This window comes from Notamacropus eugenii, chromosome 1, assembly GCF_028372415.1.
Source record: "Notamacropus eugenii isolate mMacEug1 chromosome 1, mMacEug1.pri_v2, whole genome shotgun sequence".
Taxonomy (NCBI): Eukaryota; Metazoa; Chordata; class Mammalia; order Diprotodontia; family Macropodidae; genus Notamacropus; species Notamacropus eugenii.
The window spans coordinates 539,384,315-539,407,477 of record NC_092872.1 but is presented as its reverse complement, the minus strand read 5'-3'; the positions used below and the strand labels follow the sequence as shown (position 1 = coordinate 539,407,477).

Sequence of the window (23,163 nt, the reverse complement as noted above, 5' to 3'; positions counted from 1 at the left end):
AGCAATATAATTAGGACTACACAAAATGATTATTATGGAAGTCTTTTACAAAAGAAAACATATTCAGGATGTATTGAATTGCTTCCCTTGTCAGTGGGACTGGGGAGAGAAGGCAGGAGGGAAAGAAGTTGGAATTCAAAGTATTAGAAATGAATGTTGAAAATTTTTATTGCATATAATCTGGAAATAACAACCACAGGGAATGGGGTATAGAAATTTGTCTTGCCCTATAAGAAAAAAGAGAAGATGGGGATAAGGGAAGTGTGGGTTGTGATAGAAAGGAGGGTACATTGAGGGAAGGAGTAATAAGAATGCAAGGTATTAGGAAGCAGGGAGAGGGGAGTGATGGGGAGAAAAATTGGACATGTTACAAAATGAGGTAAAAGCAATTAGTATCAAAACAATTGACTGAATTAATTACTGAGAATAAATCAATGACATCTTTTGTTTGGGGAAAAGAATTTCAGTCTAAATTTCCTAGAGGAAGGTAGCCTTGGGTAAAATTTGGCATTGATGGAAAAGTTAAGGTTTTAATGGTAAATTTGATTTTATGATTGCTATTTAAAAGGAACTAGAATATGTAAAGAAAGGCATGTAAGCCACTTAAGACTTGCCTCAAAAGATGTTCCTTAGCCAGAGTGAAAATTATAAACATATTTGAAAAGTGGCTATTGGAACTTGCCATTTGTTAAATGCTATGTGACTACTAAGTGATTGTTCTTTTGAGTCTAACTGCAGGTATGGGTAGCAAGAAAGGCGAGCTGAGCCTCCAACTTATGATGTCAGTAAGCTGGTGAGATGCTGGTATGAACTGCAAAAGGTGATCTCATGGGAAGGGTGGGAGAGCGGCTGTTCAGCCTGGGCTGAGGTAAGATTCTCCTGACTCAATTTCCCCACTAACACCTGGAAGACCTTAAGCCTGACTGAATACATGTGGATAATCTAATCCTGCCTGAAACTGACATGAAGTTGGGGAGATATTGTATCCCTGCAATGTCCCTACTCTTGGTGGCAATTTCCTATAGTCAAAAGGTTTGAAATCTTAATACCAGATCTATTCAAATATAGATTATTGCTGGGGAACATCCGAGGTTGTTTAAAATTAAGCTATTAGGCATAGGACTTTAGACCAACAACAGCAAGTTAGAGTCCTTTAATTCTTAGTAATACTGTGGAGACAATTAGGTCAAGAACATGTGAAGTTAGCAACTTAAATATTATTTGTGTCTCAGTTGCTTAATGTTTAAAAAAACATTCTTTTGTGGTCCATATTGTAAATGCTTTAAAAAGAAGTATCACCTGACCAAAAGTTTGAATTGTTTTATCTATTATAAACTGTGTTAACAAATAAAATAAAATCTAATATATATATATATATATATATATATATATATATATATATATATATATATATATATATATATATATATCTCAATACTTTCCCTGGGAAAAAAAAAGAAACAAAGAATAAAAAAAAAAAAAAAAGATGGACCTGTAGAAACTCCCTCAAATAGCCCATAAAATACCTGTTAAAAAATGACTCTTAACAAATCCTAGAGCAGCAGAAGTCACAGAAATACATGGTGAAAGAGATTTCCAGCCAAGGACACACTGGAGGACCAACAGGAATGCTCTATTGTACCAGCACAGAGCAAAGTGCAGGCCAACCTGGGTTGCATGTCACAGCAGGGCCAGGACGCAGAGTGGGGTTCTGCAAGCCACCAGGCTACAGCACTTCCAAGATTTCTTTGCCCACAGATCCCATGGACAGCTTCAAAGGTCAGGGAGAAAGCTCCTTCATCCTGAAGTGATCTCGGTCTGGACCCGGACCTTCTGCCAGTGCAGTAGCAGTGTTCATTTTAGAAGGACTCCTCTAGGAGCCCTTGGGGGAATTGAGCAGCTGATCTGAATCTCAATCCTGTGTGGTGGCCCTGGGGTGAGGAGGACTTCTGGCTGGCCTGGTGGGGCTGGAGGCAGTTATGGAGAGGGAATTCTACTCACAGATCCTGGGCAGAAAAGTTTTTGGTTGCTCCCAGACCAGTTCGCAGGCCAGGAGAGGAGTAAACTCTTCTCCCTTGATTGTGCCACCTTGGAGGAACTGAGAAAATACAGGTCCCCAGAGTATACCCTCCTCTTGACAAAGGACTTGGAAAATGCCCCAAAAGGGGGAAAATAAGACTACAGAAAGTTACTTTCTTGGTGAACAGTTATTTCCTTCTGTCCTTTCAGATGAAGAAGAACAAAGTATAACATCAGAGGAAGTCAAGAATTCTGCATCCAAAACTCTAAAATGAATATGCAATAGTCTCAGGCCATAGAAGAGCTCAAAAAGGGTTTTGAAAATCATATAAGAGAGGTGGAGGAAAAATTTAGAAGAGAAATGAGAATGATGCAAGAAAATCATGAAAAGTGAGTCAACAGCTTGCCAAAGGAGATCCAAAAAAATACTGAAGAAAATTACACCTTTATAAATAGGCTAACTCAATGGTAAAAGAGGTCCAAAAAGGAAATGAGGAGAAGAATGCTTTAAAAAGCAGAATTAGTAAAATGGGAAAGGAAGTTGAAAATTTCACTGAAGAAAATAGTTCTTTAAAAATTAGAATAGAGCAGATGGAAGCTAATGATTTTATGAGAAATCAAGAAATTACAAAACAAAATGAAAAGAATGAAAAAATTGAAGATAATATGAAATATCTCACTGGGAAAAATAATTGACCTGCAAAATATGTGCAGGGGAGACAATTTAAAAATTATGAGATTACCTGAAAACCATGATCAAAAAAAGAGTCTAGACATCATTTTTCATGAAATTATCATGGAAACCTGCCCTGATATTCTAGAACCAGAGGGTAAAATAAATATTGAAAGAATCCATTGATCACCTCCTGAAAGAGATTGAAAAAGAGGAACTCCTAGGAATATTGTAGCCAAATTCCAGAGTTCCCAAGTCAAGGAGAAAATACTGCAAGCAACTAGAAAGAAACAATTCAAATATTGTGGAAATATAATCAGGATAGCACAAGATCTAGCAGCTTCTACATCAAGGGATTGAAGGGAGTAGAATATGATATTACAGAAGTCAAAGGAACTATGATTAGAAGCAAGAATCACCTACCAAGCAAAACTGAGTATAATACTTTGCGGGGGGGGGGGGGGGGGGAATGGTCATTAAATGAAATAGAGGGCTTTCAATCGTTCTTAATGAAAAGACCAGAGCTGAATAGAAAATTTGACTTTCAAGCACAAGAATCAGGAGAAACATAAAGAGGTAAACAGAGAAATCATAAGGTACTTTCTAACGCTGAACTCTTTAGATTCCCACATGGAAAGATAATATTTGTAACTCTTGAGACTTTTCACAGCATTTGGGTAGTTGGAGGGATTACACACACACACACACACACACACACACACACACACAGCACAGAGTGAGTTGAATAAGAAGGGATGATAACTAAAAAACATAAAAGTAAGGGGTGAGGGAAGAATATGTTGGGAGAAGAATGGGAGAAATGGCATGGGGCAAAATATCTCTCATAAAAGAGGCAAGAAAAAGCCTTTTCAATGGAGGAAAAAAGGGAGGAGTTGAGAGGGAAAAAGTAAAGCTTACTCTCTTCACATTTGGCTTAAGGAGGGAATAACCTGATCACTCAATTAGGTATGAAAATCTATCTTACACTACAGGAAAGTAAGGAATCAAGGGTCCGGTAGGGTGGGGGGATGATAGAAGGGAGGAAAAATGGGAGGAGGGTGTAGTCAAAAGCTAACATTTTTTGGTTAGGACAACGCCAAAAGAGAGAATAGAATAAATAGGGGGCAAGATAGGATGGAGGAAAATATAGTTAGTCTTCCACAACATGACTATTATGGAAGTCTTTTGCAAAGTTACACATATATGACCTATATTGAATTACTTGCCTTCTCAATGGGGATGGGTGGGGAGGGAGGAAGGGAGAGAATTCTAAACGCAAAATTTTAGGAACAAATATTGACAATCGTTTTTGCCTAAAACTGGGAAATAAGGAATAGAGGTAATGGGGCATAGAAATCTATCTTATCTTACAAGAAAAAAAAGAAAGTGTGAATAAGGAAGTGAGGGATGCGGTAGAAGGGAGGGCATATTGAGGGAAGGGGCAATCTGAATATAAGTCATTGTGGGATGGTGGAGGGAAGAGATGGGGAGAAAATTTGGAACTCAAAATTTTGTGGAAATGAATATTGAAAGCAAAAAAAATTAATTAATTTAAAAGATGTCTCTGTTTTAGTGTCAGTAATTTGATTCAGTCAATTATTTTTATACCAATTGCTTTTACATCATTTTGTAATAGGTAAAGACCTTATTACAAGTTAACACTTTTGTCCCTTGCTCCAAAGGAGTTTTGATCCTATTTTCCTAAAAAGACCCTGGAAAAACCTCACCTTGAAAGTTCCTTAGATTTCTCTACTTTATCTGGCTCTCTAGAAGCCAATAAACTCTTCCTTATCATTATGTCCAAATCTCTGTTCTATTTCTTACATTTGATTCTAACAATCCAACTGTCCAAGTAACTGGCCACTCCAATTAAGACCATCCTTGTAACCACCAGACCACCTGGGACCACCCCCAGATTCCTTCCTCAGTCCCTCTGTAGATAAAATAACAAACTTTGACCTTCTTTAGCTGAACGAAGGCTTGAGTTGAATTCATTTGAGCAGTACCCAATGTGGCACTATTTTGGGGTCGCAAGCACCCCCAACCTCAACAATTCCATACAATTACAATTTACTTTAAATCCAAGTCTTGCTGGATGGAACAATGACACAACATTACATTTATACTTTATTCTCCTTCCTTTTATCTAATTATTCATATAACATTCAGAAAGAATGTCCCATTCACAGCAGAGTACCCATCTGCCCAATTATTCAAAAACAGCAAGATTTCACTACTTGCTTTGTGCTTGCATCTTAGACTATCTGCTTTGATTATAGAAACATGCAATGAGGATGAAAAGCAAGCACTCAATTAGATATCAATTGCACTTTATAACTAGACTCAGAAATAGCCAATCACTAGAGGTAATTTTTTTACATATTCAAATTCTCAACAAAGCAAGTTCTTTATACAATCTCTTCAGTTCCCAGGGCTGTACTTTTTGATGAGTCTGAGGACTGCTCCTTTCCACACATACACACACAGTATAACAGTTTTACCTTTTAGAATTAGAACTAAAAACAGCAAACTTACAATGTTCATAAGTGCTGGTAAAATTGTTATGGCTGTGAGCACAATCAATAGACTTCCGATGACATCAATTGCATTTTCATGTCAGGATGGGCTGTCTTGCCAAGTTCAGACAGCTACTCTCTGGCTTCTTCATCCTAACCCATCCCTATTCACTCTCTATCCAAAGCTGTGGCTATATGCTTAACTTAGATACTTGTAGGCTGTAATTTTTCCATTAGAAGCAGGCAGTTCCCTTAGGGGAAAAATCCCTGAAGGCCCTGTGGGGATAAGAAGTCCCACTCTCATGAAGGAGGGGATGAGGAATTCTGCGTGGACTCGGTTAGGTGGCAAGGTCAAGAAATCAGGGTGGCATGGGGAAAGATGAGCTGAAGAAGAGAAGGGATCAAAGGGGAGATTCCCCAGAGAGTGCAGTGGGAGCCTGAGGCCTAAATGGAAGCTGCTTCAAGAGGAGGGGCTGCAGAGGGTCACATTTCAGCAAGACCCGTGGCTGGACAGGGGGTGGGGGAGAGGGCCAAAGCTGGTTAATCCCCATTGCCTTTTTGGGGGGAAGTTTTAATTATGATCATCTCACAATCTCTTCTGAGAACAGGGTTTTAAGGGCTGGAAAGGGCCATTATGTAGGAAACTTCTATCCATTTTCCTTCTAGGCTCACAGTAAAATTCTAACTGTAAGAGAGTATTTATTTTTAAAGTCCCCAAAACTTGCTATGTTTCATAACCTTCTAAGCTATACTAAGGCTAAACAGTTTTGCAAAAGAACACAAACTTTTCTTTTTTAAATTCTTTAGTGAAGCTAATTTTTTCCCAGTTTTGTAAAAGATGAACTTTTGAGAACTGAACAAATTAACCCAAAAGTACAAATTGAGTAGCCCTTTCAAAAATCATACAAAAGATTTTACAAAACATTTCTTCATACAATAAAATATCTTCCTCTTTTAAGTACAGTTTACAATTTATCACAAGGCTCTCATGAACCTAATTGGCAAAAATTACAAAAGATTTAAAATCCGAGGCCTTTTCACATTTGCCCATAAGCTTCCATTTACAAACATACTTTTGTAGATGCTAAATACATAGAAAAAACAATTTTAGTTAAAACTTCCTTCTTAACAGCAGAAATAAATTTTTTAACATAATATATCCTTAGATGGAAGAGTTAAAAATCACACCCATATATAAAAATATGTTTTTTTTTTAAGAATTCTCATTTTCTCAATAGGAATACTAAAGTGTAGAAACTCTTTCACAGAATACATAACCGCTTTTTTTTTTAACCAATTCAAAATGAATTTAACAATGCCATTCTAATATAACAGCATTTAGATTTACTTAAAAATTTAAAAATGTTTAAGTTTACTTAAAACTTAAAAAAATAAGCATTAACCCATCCAGGTGAATGTATTTCCACATCACCTTGTGCAGCAATTCACCTCTTTACCACCATGTGGGCACACTCTATCTCCTGATCAGATAGAGTCATCTCCAATTTGATTGAGCTATTAATTATCAAAGCAAGTTACATGATTTTTCTGTCTCCTTAAAATACTTCCTCACACTCTAACCACTTACTGAAATAATCTGAAACTAACACAAAGGTCCAGAATAATTATCTAGGGACAAGAGGGTTTGAATAACCCCCATTTGTTCCCAAACTTAATCTGCCTCCAATATTTTCAATCATATCTTCATTCATATTTCCAAATCTCTCAATACCATTAATAGGATTATCCAGCTTTCTTTTACATTTTAATCATCAGACAAGGTACCTCGTAAGTTATTACCTTATTAACTTAAATTCAATCTAAATAAACTTTCTCCTTTTCTGAAAAAGTTTAAAATTGTGTTACCTTAAAATGTGCTTAAGTTAACTGCCTTTAGCCTTGGTAAAAGAGATCTTATTAATTCTGAACCAATGTTAACTAGGAGGGCTTGACTTACCCTCCAAGCAGCGAAACTGGAAACTTAAAAATTCATTGAATTGTAGCAATTTAAAATCACAATAACTATCTGTCAGTTTTCTAATCAAGTTACAAATTTTCATTTTCTCAACATACCCAAATCTCCTGAACTGATATAGGGAAGGAAGTGGCTGAAAGCACATGAGCCTATTGTACCCCCATCGCCCATTTTTCTTCCCATCATTCTTTTTTTTTCTTTTTTGCCTTTACTCAGATTATCTTTATTCTTCTTTATATTCAAAATAAAAATAAAATGCCTAACAATTTTGTCCTACCCCAAACCTTAAAAAGTAGAGGGAGTTAAATGTCTAACAATATACATACCAAGAAAGCCACATTTCTTCCCCTGCCCCTCTGCAAAGAAATAAAATAAAATAAAATAAAACCTTTTTTTCCTTATCCTGAAATGATCACTTAAAAAAAAAAAACCAGAAAAAACCTGTTCTTCTTATTTATTTATTTTGTCACTTTAAACCCATCATCTGGTATCAAATATATTGACTTAATCTGAAAATAAAGTACCAACTTTAGCTTCAGGACCTAATTAAACCTAAATTCAAACCTCTCAGCCCTTCTTCTAAGTTGCCTGCTTGAGATGTTTTGCTAATCTTCTACTGACTTCCACCAGACTTTAATAAATTCTAACCTATCTTAAACATTAAATTAAGAGTGAAGTATTTCACCTATTCACAATTCCAAATACAGCCAGAATGAATTCAATTACCTTTCTGTTGTGTCTCTTTACACAAAATTTTCTCCTTTTGGTGAGGCAGGAAATGGTTAAATGCTGATTGACCTGCCTTTCTTTGGTCTAAGAGAAAAAGATAAATTCCCTCTCTCCCTGTCCCTCTGTCAAGGACAGTCCAGCTGAGCCTTTCTGCTCTTGCTGCCTGGCTGGCTAAATTTACAACCTTACAAAGTATGTATGTATGTATGTATGTATGTATGTATGTATGTATGTATGTATGTATGTATGTATGTTTCAATTTTTGACAAACTCAGTCTTAGGAGGATCCATACTTTGGCCAGAAGACATTTTGTCTGAGCTGAGTGCCTGCCCAAAGTAGGGAACAATGATTAACCATTTTCTTGTTATCTTTTCCCTTATTCTTTGGTAGTTCATTCCAATTACTAAGTCAGGACCAGCCAGTACATTAGGTAACTTGACACCACTTTCCTTAGAATTAGTTTTCCCCATCTTTATGGGCTCTCACGTCATAAGTGGGAGATTAAACAGCCCTGACAGACTTGAACTGCTTAGGGCTACTCCTACCCAAACCTTACAGACTCTAACTGCTTAGGTGGGAGGCAAACCCAGGAGCTCACTGGTCTTGGCTAGCCGAGGCTTATGGACTCTAACCCCTTAGGATGCCAAGTCTCACAGATCTTGCTTACCTGGTGGGGGGGGGGAGAGGGGTTGTGCACTCAAACTCATGATATCGAGTTGGTTTCACTTTGATCTGGTGGCCTTAGTGACTTCTTCTTTACCTCTGAGGCTCTGCTTTTTCGTTATTACTGGGTCAAGGACTCTCTTTGGGAATTTCCCTTCTCAAGGAGGATTTCCCGGGCTCCAGGATCACGAGCCACCAGTAAAGCTGGCATGGTACCTGTCCCTGAGTTAGTATCAAGACATTCCAAGGAAAAGAGGAGTTTCCTGGCCAGTGCACCAAAACTGTGTGGGACGACTCTCTTAATAAAATTAGACTCGACCAAAGGAGTAAAAAGGTAAGATATTTATTCAGCTTTCTCAAGAAACGGCACTCCCACCTGTGTTCAATATGGTGATGACTGAGGAGGACAAGGGAGTGCCCTCCACAGCAGTTTTTATAAACCCTTATCACAATACCCCCACCCTAACCCCCTTCCTCTTAGCCCATTGGCTGACCCTTGAGGGTACAATGTATCCACGAAACATCTCCTCCAGGAACAAAGACTAAGAGTACAAGAGTAATTTTTAGAAATAGGGAGGATGGAGTAAGGAAGTGAGCAACTTCTGTTCAAGGACTGCCACGTAATATGGAGTAATGTCGAGGAAAGGAAATCAGGGAGTGAGTAAAGGCAGTCTCTGTCAAGAACTATCTCCCCACATAAAAAGAGTTTTAAGAAAGAAAAAAAAAGCAAAATCTCTTTTGTTCGGTTTCTTGGGGCCAGGTGAGATAAACGGGGCTGACACAAAGGGGCCCCTGAGGTGTCTTCACTAAATATACCTGTTCTACTCCCTGAGAGATCTTCACTAAATATACCTTTTCCATTTATCACACAACAAAATAATCTCCTTTATTCATCTTTCCAAGGAGAAACTTTGAGATCTTTATAGTCACTCTCGACTTATTCAAGTCTCCTAGTTTCATTTATAGAGCTGATGCCCTTTGTATGTCATTAATTTTATCCAGTTTGTATATTGCTTCACTGGTTGCTGGAAAAAGACAACAAAACCACAGTCGCAACCTTTTTTTTTTTTATTACTTTTTAACATTTATTTTCACACAGTTTTGGGTTACAAATTTTCTCCCCTTTTATCCCCTCCCTCCCCCAAACCCGAGCTTTCTAATTGCCCCTGTGACCTATCTGCTCTCTCCTCTATCCTCCCTCCCTGCCCTTGTCTCCGTCTTCTCTTTTGTCCTGTAGGACCAGATAGCTTTCTGGACCCCTTAACCTGTATTTCTTGTTACCCAGTGGTAAGAACATTACATTTGGTCCTAACACTTTGAGTTCTAACCTCCTTAGCTCCCTCTCTCTCCACCCCTTCCCCTTGAAAGACAGGCAATTCAATATAGGCCATATCTGTTTAGTTTTGCAAATGATTTCCATACTAGTTGTGTTGTATAGGACTAACTATATTTCCCTCCATCCTATCCTGTCCCCCTTTACTTCTATTTTCTTATGGTCCTTTCCCTCCCCATGAGTGTCGACCTCGTATTGCATTCTCCTCCCCATGTCCTCCCCTCCATCCTCCCCCCCCATCCTGCTTGTGCCCCTGTCCCCCACTCTCCTGTATTATGAGATAGGTTTTCCTATCAAAATGAGTGTGCATTATATTCTTTCCTTTGGTGGAATGTGATGAGAGTAGACCTCATGTTTTTCTCTTGCCTCCCCTCTTTATCCCACCACTAATAAGTCTTTTGCTTGCCTCTTTTATGAGAGATAATTTGCCCCATATAACTTCTCCCTTTCTCCTCCCAATATTTCTCTCTCACTGCTTGATTTCATTTTTTTTTTAATATATGATCCCATCCTCTTCAATTCACTCTGTGCACTCTGTCTCTATGTATGTGTGCGTGTGCACATGTGTGTGTGTGTGTACTCCCACCCAGTGCCCAGATACTGAAATGTTTCAAGAGTTATAAATATTGTCTTTCCATGTAGGAATGTAAACAGTTCAACTTTAGTAAGTCCCTTATGATTTCTCTTTGCTGTTCGCCTTTTCATGGTTCTCTTCATTCTTGTGTTAGAAAGTCAAATTTTCTTTCCAGCTCTGGTCTTTTCATCAGGAAAATTTGAAAGTCTTCTATTTCATTGAAAGACCATTTTTTCTCCTGAAGTATTATACTCAGTTTTGCTGGGTAGGTGATTCTTGGCTTCAGTCCTAGTTCCTTTGACTTCTGGAATATCCTATTCCATTCCCTTCTATCCCTCAATGTAGAGGGTGCCAGATCTTGTGTTATCCTGATTGTATTTCCACAATACTTGAATTGTTTCTTTCTAGCTGCTTACAATATTTTCTCCTTCACCTGGGAATTCTGGAATTTGGCCACAATGTTCCTAGGAGTTTCTCTTTTTGGATCTCTTTCATGCGGTGTTGTGCGGATTCCTTGAATATTTATTTTGCCTTCCGGTTCTAGAATCTCAGGGCAGTTTTCCTTGATAATTTCATGGAAGATGATGTCTAGGCTCTTCTTTTGATCATGGTTTTCAGGTAGTCCCAGAATTTTTACATTGTCTCTCCTGATTCTATTTTCCAGGTCAGTTGTTTTTCCAATAAGATATTTCACATTATCTTCCATTTTTCGAATCTGCGCGGTATGTTCCGAAATATCTGTCTTTCTCGAAATGTCCTTAGCGTCCATCCGTACCATTCCAGTTTTGAAAGATCTATTTTCTTCAGTGAGCTTTTGAATCTCCTTTTCCATTTGGTTAATTCTGCTTTTGAAAGCATTCTTCTCCTCATTGGCCCCTTGCACCTCCCTTGCCAGCTGAGTTAGGCTAGTTCTCAAGGTGCCAATTTCTTCAAGATTTTTTTGGTTCTCCTTTAGCAGGGAGCTGATCTGCTTTTCATGCTTCTCCCTCATCCCTCTCATTTCCCTTCCCAGTCTTTCCTCCACCTCTCTAACTTGATTTTCAAAATTCCTCTTCAGCTCTTCCATGGCCCGAGCCCATTGGGTGGGCTGGGACACAGAATCCTCGATTTCTGTGTCTTTGCCTGATGGCAAGCATTGTTCCTCCCCATCAGAAAGGAAGGGAGGAAGTGTCTTTTCTCCGGTAAAGTACCCTTCAATAATTTTATTTCTTTTCCCTTTTCTTGGCATTTTCTCCAACCAGTGGCCTGACCTCTGAATGTTCTCCTCACACCCACCTCGCCTCCTGGTCCTCCCAGCCAGCGTTTGGGGACTGAGATTCAAATGCTGCTTCCCGCCTTAGGGCTTTTGGCGGGGGCAGGGCTGCTATTCAGTGTGAGAATTAAGTTCAGGTGGTCAGGGGCAGGGCCACCTCTCAGGCATAGTTCCCTCTGGGGGTTTATGCACAGACCTTCCACAATGGATCCAGACTCCCACCTGTTTGGGGAGCGGGGAGCCCCTGTCTGTAGCCACCTCTCAGCTTCTATCTCCTGGGGGGGCCCGAGCTATGGGGGCACCCCACTCCCCTCTCAACCCACCAAAGAGACTCTCTCACCCACCCCCGTCAGTCACCTGTTGGTGGGGGGGCCCGTGCCGCTGCTGAAGATCCCGCCCCCGGAGCCCTCTCAGATCTGTGCCTCTCGGAGCCGTGGCCGCCGCCACAGCCGCCACAGGTCAGGGCTGGGCTACGCGTCTGCAGCACGACGGACCTTTTGCGAGAGGTTTGCAGGTCCCTCTGTGGGTGGGGGCACCCGCATGGCCGCTGGAGATCCCGTCCCCGTAGCCCTCTCGGATCTCCTCCCCTCAGTGTCGCGGCCGCAGCAGGGCCGCACTCTGCTCCCCATCCCGGTGCCCAGTCTGCGGCGCGAAGGACCCCCCGCGAGAGGTCCGCAGGTCTCTCTGGAGCAGGAATCTCCCTAGCTCCAATACTCCGTGGTCTCTGGGTGCAGAATTTGCCCTGGCTTGGTCCCCTCTAGCCGTTCTGTGGTTTGTGTGTTCGGAGCTATGTGTATGTGCGTCTTTCTACTTCACCATCTTGGCTCCGCCCCCCAGTCACAACTTTTAAATGGGTATTTCTAAGAGCCTCAAAAATGGTGTGATCCTTGACCTCTGTCCCACTTTTTTCTTTCTTAAAAAAATTGTTTAAAATGACTTTTTTTCATCTTAATCATTTCCTGCTATTTTTCCCTGACTCATACTTGAATCCTGTTCTAAATCAAAGAACAATAGTTAATAATAAACAAAGGACCTGCATTTCACCATACATAACATAGCCCCTCCTTTCTGCAGAGTGGAGGCTCAACATTTCAGTTTTTAATCAAGTCCTCCATACACCTGACATTTATTCCATATTCATATTTGTTTCATAGGAGCTTTCTATATTTAGTTATATTGCTATTGTTCATTCTTGTCTGACTTTTTTAACTTAGCAAAGATACTGGGTAGTTTGCCATTTCCTTCTTCAGCTCATTTTTCAGGAAAATTTTCAGCTCATCATTCAGGAAAATGAGGTAAGCATGAGTTAAATCACTTTCCCAGGGTCACACTGTAAGTAAGTCTCTGAGGTCAGATTTGAATAGGTCTTCTTGACTCCAGGGCCAGTATTTTATTCACTGTACTATCTAGCTGCCCCATATGTGCTTGTCTCTAATCAACCAATTGGACAGTAGATATCACTTAGTGTCATAATTTGTGCCAATTAGAGCTCTGCTCATATAAACTTTCATAATCAGAGGTCAACTTCCAGCTCCTGGTATGAGTTATTATTATTACTGCACCTGCTGCTTGCTACTACTACTGTTGCTACTAATACAACTCCTATTACTACTACTTGTAGCACCAATACAATATTAACAGTGCCCTCTGCAGCCGTGAATGTCCTGGCACAATTCTGAATTGTGAAATATAGCAGACCCTCTACCTGGAAGACAGAGCTGAAACATTTATTCAGACCTCCTCAAATGAATAGCCCGAAATCTTGACATAAGGGGTGAAAGTCTCTTCTTTCATAGCTCCTTCCTGCTGCAATTGGCCATAGTGCTGTCCCTGCCCCAAGAGGTCCCATTTAAAGGGTCAGTTCTTTAAATGTATCCAGAGTTTAGTAAACACAGCATATTGGACAGGGTATGACATCTGGTTTAAGGGATCAGGCATCTGCAGGAAGAGGGCACTAAGCCTGCAGAAAACAAATTTGACAAACAAAGTGAAAAGTCAAAAAGAAACAAGGAGACAATGACCAAAAGAAGGGTAGATATAGGGTCAACCATGCTTCTGGAGTCCATGAACCCACTATCATATCTTCATTCACTGGTGTTTACTGTCTTCTAATTTGCTGTTTTGGTTAAAGGTATACTTTCTTTAATCTGAGCCGGGACCTGACCAATCCTCCATTCTCCCTGCAGGTGTGACAAACTTGGATAAAATGTTTCAGGAGGATTTCCAGGGACAATTCTCATTTCTCTGCTTAGTCTATTATCACTCCCCTTTTCTCAATACATTTTATATAGTTCACTAGTTGAAACTTCATCAATTCCTTCAAAATCTACCCCTGCTGTCAATAGAGCAGGAAACATTATTTTTTTCTTGTCAATATGTTCTGACAATGAATATGTTAGCTATTTAGTTTTCTCTTTTTTTGTATTTAAATTTGTTTATTTAAGTTTTCAACATTCATCTCCACAAAATTTTGGGTTCCAAATTTTCTCCCTATTTCTCACCTCCCCCCACCACAAAACACCGAACATTCTAATTACCCCTATCACCAATCTGCCCTCTCTTCTAACATCCCTGCCTTCCCTTGTCCTCATCTTCTCTTTTGTCCTGTAGGGCAAGATAACTTTCTATATGCCATTACCTGTATTTCTTATTTCCTAGTTGTATGCAAGAACAATACTCAACAGTTGTTCCTAAAACTTTCAATTCCAAGTTCTCTTCCTCCCTCCCTCCCCACCCATCCCCTTTGGGAAGGCAAGCAATTCAATATAGACCATATCTGTGTAGTTTTGCAAATGACTTCCATAATAGTTGTGTTGGGTAAGACTAACTATATTTTCCTCCACCGTATCTTGCCCTCCATTTCTTCTATTCTCTCTTTTGATCCTGTCCCTCCCCAAGAGTGTTAACTTTAAATTGCTCCCTCCTCCCACTGCCCTCCCTTCCCTCATCCCCCCAACCTGCTTATTCCCTTCTCCCCCACTTTCCTGAATTGTAAGATAGGTTCTCATACCAAAATGAGTGTGCATTTTATTCCTTCCTTTAGTCGAATGTGATGACAGTAATCTTCATGTTTTTTCTTCCAACTTCTCCCTTTTTCCCTCCACTGAAGTCTTTTATTTGCCTGTTTTATGAGAGATAATTTGCCCCATTCCATTTCTCCCTTTCTCCTCCCAATATATTTCTCTCTCACCACTTAATTTCATTTTTATAAGATGTGATCCCATACTATTCAATGCACTCTGTGCTCTGTGTGTGTGTGTGTGTCTGTGTGTGTGTGGATAATCCCACCAACTACCCAGTTACTGAAAAAAGGTTCAAGAGTTACAAATATTGCCTTTTCATGTAGGAATGTAGACAGTTCAAATTTAGTAAGTCCCTTATGATTTCCTTTCCTGTTTACCTTTTCATGTTTCTCTTGATTCTTGGGTTTAAAAGTCAAATTCTCTTTTCAGCTCTGGTCTTTTCATCAAGGAAGCTAGAAAGACCTCTATTTCATTGAAAGACCATTTTTTCCCCTGAAGTATTATACTTAGTTTTGCTGGGTAGGTGATTCTTGGTTTTAGTCCTAGTTCCTTTGACTTCTGGAATATCCTATTCCACGCCCTTCTATCCCTTAATGTAGAAGCTGCTCAATCTTGTGTTATCCTTATTGTATTTCCACAGTACTTGAATTGTTTCTTTCTAGGTGCTTGCAATATTTTCTCCTTGACCAGGGAATTCTGGAATTTGGCCACAATGTTCCTAGGAGTTTCTCTTTTTGGATGTCTTTCAGGCGGTGATTGGTGGATTCCTGGAATACTTATTTTGCCCTCTGATTCTAGAATATCAGGGCAGTTTTCCTTGATAATTTCATGAAAGATGATGTTTAGGCTCTTTCTTTGATCATGGCTTTCAGGTAGTCCCATAATTTTTAAATTGTCTCTCCTGGATATATTTTCCAAGTCAGTTGTTTTTCCAATGAGATATTTCACTTTATCTTCCATTTTTCATTCTTTTGGCTTTGTTTTGTGATTTCTAAGTTTCTCATAAAGTCATTAGCCTCCATCTGTTCCACTCTAATTTTGAAAGAACTATTTTCTTCAGTGAGCTTTTGAACCTCCTTTTCCATTTGGCTAATTCTGCTTTTGAAAGCATTCTTCTCCTCATTGGCTTTTTGAACCTCTTTTGCCAATTGAGTTAACTTATTTTTCAAGGTGTGATTTTCTTCAGCATTTTTTGGGGTCTCCTTTAGGAAGATGTTGTCCTGCTTTTCATGATTTTCTTGCATCACACTCATTTCTCTTCCCAGTTTTTCCTCCACCACTCTTACTTGATTTTCAAAATCCTTTTTGAGCTCTTCAGTGGCCTGTGACCATTGAATATTTATTTTGGATGTTTGGAATACAGAAGTCTTAACTTTTATGTCTTTCCCTGATGGTAAGCATTGTTCTTCCTCATCTGAAAGGATGAGAAAAGATATCTGTTCACCAAGAAAGTAACCTTCTATTGTCTTATTTTTTCCCCTTTTTTGTGCATTTTCCCAACCAGTTACTTGAATTTTGGGTAGTTTGTCAAGAGTAGAGTATACTCTGGGGATCCATAAGATCTCAAGTCCTCCAATGTGACACAATCAAGTGCATATACTGGTCTGGGAGAAGAAAGAGATTTTTGTGCACAGAATCTTAGCAGTTTCCTCTCCACAGTCACCTGCCCTCCAATTACTCCAGGCCAGCACTGGGGGCTGATTTTCTGCTAAGCTGTTGGGGCAGAGTCGCCATTCAGTGTGAGACAAAGATCAGCTCTCTCAGGGCCTCTACACACGGCTGAGGTAATATTCAGCTCCTCAGTGCCCCCAGGGATTTTTAGGATCCAACAATGGATATTGCCAGCTATACATGCTGCTATGGGAACTTCTGCTGCCTTCCAAATGTGGCCTCTGGGGCCACTTCCTGAGGCCAGAGCTATGAGAAGGCCCTTCTCCCTTCCTGGCCAGCTGAAAAAAACCTTGTCACTGACCTTTGGCACCTGTGGGTTGAAGGATCTGGGAGCTGCTGCTGTTGCAACTGCAGATTCTGCTCGCAAGGTGTCCTCCTCCCAGAGCTATACTATGCCCCATGGCCAAGGCTGGGCTGGGCTCCGCTCCATGTCTGGTTCAACAGAAGTTTCCTCTGAGCCTTTCAGGTCACTCTGTGCTGGAAATCTCTTCCACTCTGTTGTTCTCCACTTCTGCTGTTCCAGAATTTGTTGAGAGTCCCTCTCTACAGGTATTTTATGGGCTTTGTGGGGAGAGCCTGCATATATGTGTCTTTCTATTCTGTCATCTTGGCTCTGCCCCCTTACATTTCTGTTTCAAGGGAAGTTCTTTTTCATTGATTCTCGCCATCCAAGGAGAATTCAATGATTCTCCCTCCTTTGGGTGAATCTACTCAAAATATTTTGGCCTCTTGATGAGTAAAATCCTCAGTTACATCCTGAAACACTATATGCAGCTCCTTTGATTCTCATGTTGTTCTTTTGCCTGAGAAGCTGCCCACACATTCTTTCTCATTACTTTTTTGTGAGATAAACTAAAACTACCTTTTTCTTCTGCCATCTGAGACCCTCCATCTTACTCTTCCAAAGGAGAGTTTGAATACTTCACCATAAAAAGCCTCTCATGCCAACCAGTTTTTCCATCTCAGTCTTCTCCTCCAGCAACTTGTCTCTTCTTTTACATATAATTCAGTAGCTTATTAGCAAGGCCCAACCTCCATTACACATGCCTGCCATTTCTTTCCCTGCAAACATCCTTCTAAGTCTCTACATTCTCCCTTCTGTAACCTTGGTTCCCAGTTTTCACAAAGCCCTGTGTCTTTAAACCATTCTGTACTAAGGCAAATCCTCCTATGCTGGGACATTCATTTCTTCTTGCACCAAAAGAGGTCTGATATTTCACAATTTCATCTTCACCACCATTTGTAATGTCAATGTGATATTCATAGCACCCATGGCAGCCATGAATATCCAGGCACAATTCTGAAACAGAAAATACAGCAAGCTCTCCACATGGAAGACAGACTCAAAACATTTCTTCAGATGCCGGAAAGCCAAATCCATCATAGTAACAAAAATCTATACACAATAACAATGCAGAGAGCAACACCTTCCCCAAGCCTTCCACCTGCCAGGCTTCCCACAAACCAGCTCCATTAAACTAATCACAAGCAGATCCTCTTAAACAAAATGACAAACAAGCTCTTTCACTCATGATAGCCAGCTATCTGTTCACTTGCATCCTTTGTAGCTCTGACTAGACTCTCACCAATTTCGTTTCAGCTCTGTCCCTTCCTGTTCCAGGCTTCCTGTTCCATCTCTTCAGCAAGCTTGTCTCACCACAGGCTCCATGTGACTCAGATTAATATGTGACCCAGGCAGGTCACATGGGCCTATTAATGAATGAGAAAGATTTTCCATTTTTTGTTATTATTATGATTGCTACACAAATAGAACTCCTATTCTTGTGGCTGCTGCTATTGCTACAACTACGACAACAACTGATACTATAACTGATACTGCTAGTAGTACTATTACTACTGCTACTGCTACTATTAATACAACTATTCATCCAATACTGCTGAATATGCTATGGATCAGAAAATTGCCAAGAATATCCACCATCACTGAATTATTTGCTCAATACACGTGCAATAACTTGCTTCAATTCACCAATGAGAAAAGACAGGAATGTGACTGATACTGCTGTACCCTGTGCATTAGCTGATGTCTTTTCAAATTCCTTCTTTATACTTATTAAATATATGACTTTTATGTCCCTTAAACTTAATAAGTCTCAGTTTCTTCATTTGTAGAGTAGAAATAATCATACGTGTTACCTACCTTAATGGGTTGTTGTCACCCTCAAATGAGATATGAAGTGCTATATTGTAGATCATTAGGCCAGACCAAAAGTACAGCATGGAAAGATAATTGGTTCATTTTTCTTTCTAATAGTAGCAATAACCAACATTTATATAAGCACTTACTATGTGACAATGACTCTAAGTGCTTTACAACTATTACTAAGTTGGTTCACACAACACTCTTATAAGGTAGCTCCTAATAAGAGTCTCATTTTACAGATAAAGAAACTAGGGCAAACATGGTTAAGTGACTTCTCCAGGGTCACACAGCTCATGAATATTTAAGGCTGGATTTGAATTAATGTCTTTCCTACATCTGAGTTCTTTATTCGTTGTATTGTATAGGTGCCCTAAATTAATGATCATATCTAAAATATCTGTTAAGGCTAAATAAATGTTTTTAGGATTCAGATCAATGACAATCTATTATTACAAAAAAGGTAATATTCTAGCAACTATGTTGGAGGAGGAGAATGTTTTATGAATCTGTGATGTTCAGAGAATCACAGTGCACATCAGGGTTTTTTAATAAGAAGACATCTTATCAGTGCAGAATCAACCTGTTTCCCACTGGCAAGTTACAGAAACCTGTAGCTTTAGGGACAGAGAGGAGTTTCAAAGATGTACACAGGCTGTTAACTTTTGATATCACACACTGGTATAGTCATCCTCCAAAAATAATTCCAACCCTGAAAATGAATGACTTTTTGAATGAATCTGTAAAAAAGGGATAAACACATACACATATACATGCACATATATATGTCTGTATATATGTAGGTTCATGTGTATATGTGCTTACATGTACACATATACATAAATACATACATATAAACATATATGTATACATGTACACGTGTATATCTATAGGTATATATTGTGTACATATATATGTGTATACACACACGCATGTATGGGGGAAGCTACATGGCTCAGTGAATAGCTCACCAGCGCAGGAGCCAGGAGGACCTGAGTTCAAATCTTACCTCAGACACTTGACACTCAGTAGCTGTGTGACCTTGGACAAGTCACAACCCAATTGGCCTCATCTGTAGTCATCTGTAGTCATCCTGATGAATATCTAGTCTCTGGATTCAGATGGTTCTGGAGGACAAGTGAGGCTGGTGCCTTGTATAGCCCTCCCTCACTCAAAGCAAAGTCAGTTGCAAGTCATGTTGTTACTTCTTTGATGGCATGGGGTCTTCTTCAGCAACAAAGGACAAACACATGCACATATGTGCGTGTATGTGCACATGGTTTTATCTTTAGGCTTAGAGGAGATTGAAGATGAATTTAGGCACTCGTATATATGTTAATGATAAAAAAAAATTGTAGCTGTTAATATTGAATCAATCTAAGAGGAATCACGTTCTCAACTGCTTTCATAAAATGTAAATTAGGTCGCAAATTAACAAACAATAAGGTAGAACAATGGAGAGGGCCCAGCAACCAAGGTTAATCTTAAAGCTGATTCTTGCAAACAGAAGGCAAAAGATAGTGTGGGTATCTGGCTGATTCCTAAGCCATCCTAGCTATCATCAATTTATTATGCAACAAACTCCTTTTCACACAGATATGCTTAAAGAATTACACACCATAACATACAAACAAATGAATATCATTCTCCAGCATCTCAAGTCTGAGCTCAGGCACAAGTAAGGGAGACATATGAGAAAATGAGTAAGAAATGATCATCCCTCTCCCTACTTCTCTCTCCTTTATCCCTTTCTTCTATTTCAGAGCAATAATAACATATTTTTCACTACCGTTGAGGACCCAAAATCAGCCTGGAGTGACACAAAGTGAAGTGGGACATGGGATGGGTTATGGGATGGAGGCAGAGGGAAATGACCAAGAAGGAGGAGAGAAAGAACTCAGAAGGCATTGCTGAGGAGGTTGGGGGTCGTAAAAATATTTTAATGGATTTTAAAGACTTTACTAATTTCCTCTGCTTTTGGAATCATTATTTATATAAGCTGATTTTGCTTCCAAATGGGATAACAATGCTGACTCCATATTTTCTGTTGAAAACTGGGATAAGGGTATTAGGCATCAACTCCATCAGACAGTGCACTTTGGTGTTCCTGTGGACAATTAATCTTTCTACATGAAAGATTTATAAAGACATAGTCAAGAAACTGATTTCAGGCTTAGGAATCAAGTTTCAGGACATCCTCTGTGTTGCTCCCTCTGGAAATGAGTTCCAAGGGCATAAATAGCACCTTAAGGCCTTACATGGAGATGACAGAGCATGAGATAGGATAAAAATGGCACCCATGAATAAAGATTGATGGGGGTAGGGAGGTGCACTCATGATGAATACATAAAAATTTCATTCTGGGACCTTTGAGTCTAGACATTATACAAATGTGGAGATACCATAAATGATTTAGAATTCTAAGGAAAGCAATGCTTCCATGGGAGTGGTCAGCTGCCCCCTGAGTTCTTCAGTCAAATTGATGGTACCCTTTTAAGCTAAATCAGAGGGAATGATTACTTAATAAGTTTATACCACTCCACAACAAATACTGTGCAACACAAAAAATATTCTCACTGCCTCTAATGACAACACTTTAGTCCCCCTACACATTCTAAAAGTTATATGCAAAAGAAATCTTACTTTTATGTTTATTTATTGATTCTTCGTATTTAACATTCATTTCCAAAAGATTTTGAGTTCCAGATTTTCTCCCCATCTCTCTTTTCCTCCACCCTAAAACGCCATGCATTCTGATTACCCCTTCCCCCAATCGGTCCTCTCTTCTATCACACCCCTTATGTAGTGGGGCAAGATAAATTTCTATACTCCATTACATGTACTTCTTATTTCCCAGTTGTATACAAAAACAACTCTCAACATTCTTTCCTAAAACTTTGAGTTCCAATTTGTCTCCCTCCTTCCCTCCCCTCCCATGCTCACTGAGAAGGCAAGCAATTCAATATAGGCTATATATGTGTAGTTTTGCAGACAACTTCCATAATACTCATGTTGTGTAAGACTAACTATATTTCCTTCCATCCTATCCTGCCCCCATTAATTCTTTTCTCTCTTTTGGCAGTGTCCCTCTCCAAAAGTGTTTACCTCTAATTGCTACCTGCTCCCATTTGACCTCCCTTCTATCATTCCTTCCCCACCCTACTTATCCCCTTCTCCCCTACTTCCCCATAGTGTAAGACAGACTTTCATACCATATTGAGTGTGCATGTTATTTCCTTATTAAGCCAAATCTGATGAGATTAAGCTTCACTTTATACCCTCTCACCTCCTCCCTTTTCCTCTCCATTGAAAAAGCTTTTCCTTGACTATTTTATGAGACATAATTTGCTCCATTCTTTTTTACCCTTTCTCATCCCAATGTATTCCTCTCTCCCCTTAATTTTATATTTTTAGATATCACCCCTTCATATTCAATTTACCCTGTGCTTTCTGTGTGTTTGTGTGTGTATGTATATATGAATATATGTATGTGTGTGTGTGTGTGTGTGTGTATAGAGAGAGAGTTTGTGTGTGTGTGTGTGTGTGTGTGTATAATCCCTCCAATTACCCAAATACTGAGAAAAATTTCAAGAGTTACAAATTTTATCTTTCCATGTAGAAATGTAAACAGGTCAAATTTAGTACATTCCTTTTGACTTCTCTTTCCTGTTTATGTTTTGATGCTTCTCTTGATTCTTGTATATGAAAGTCAAATTTTCTATTCAGTTCTGGTCTTTTCATCAAGAATGTTTTCAACGGGGGGTGGAGCCAAGGTGGCGGAGTAGAAAGACACACATACGCTACCTCTGGACCCACAGCCCACAAAATATCTGTAAAAAAGAACTGCCAACAAATTCTGAAGCAGCAGAAGCCACGGAACAATGGAGCGGAGGAGATTTCTGTTCCAGAGAGCCTGAAAACCTCTCGCAAAAGGTCCTTCACGTTGCAGACCTGGAGCCAGCCTAGCCCAGCCCTGCCTCAGCCGCGCGGCACCAAGAGGAGCAGATCTGGGCAGGCATCAGGGACAGAATCTCCAGCGGTCGTGCGGGTACCTCCACCCACAGGTGACAAGGGTTGGTGAGAGGGTCTCTTTGGCAGGTCGAGAGGGGAGTGGGGTGCCCCCATAACTCAGGCCCCCTCGGGAGGCAGCAGCGGAAGTGGGAGCAGACCAGGGCTCCCCAAGAATGCAGGAGCCCAGATCCATTGTTGAAGGTCTCTGCATAAACCCCCTGAAGGAACAGCCCATGAAAGAGCCTAGACATTATCTTTCATGAAATTATCAAAGAAAGAGCCTAGACATTATCTTTCATGAAATTATCAAAGAAAGAGCCTAGACATTATCTTCATGAAATTCTCAAGAAAATCTGTCCTGATATTCTAGAACCAGAGATGAAAATAAATATTGAAAAAATCCACTTATCACCTCTTGAAAGAGATATGAAAAGAGAAACTCCTAGTAATATTACAAAGTTCCCAGTTCAAGGAGAAAATATTGCAAGAAGCTAGAAAGAATCAATTCAAATATTGTGGAAATACAACCAGGATAACACGAGATCTAGACACTTCTAAATTA

The 23,163-nt window shown here is 39.7% G+C and overlaps 1 pseudogene; it reads left to right on the top strand.

Moving 5' to 3' along the window:
- The first annotated feature begins 1,580 nt into the window (after window positions 1-1,580).
- LOC140518807 (ras-related protein Ral-A pseudogene) overlaps window positions 1,581-23,163 on the top strand; it is a 161,690-nt pseudogene continuing 140,107 nt past the window's right edge.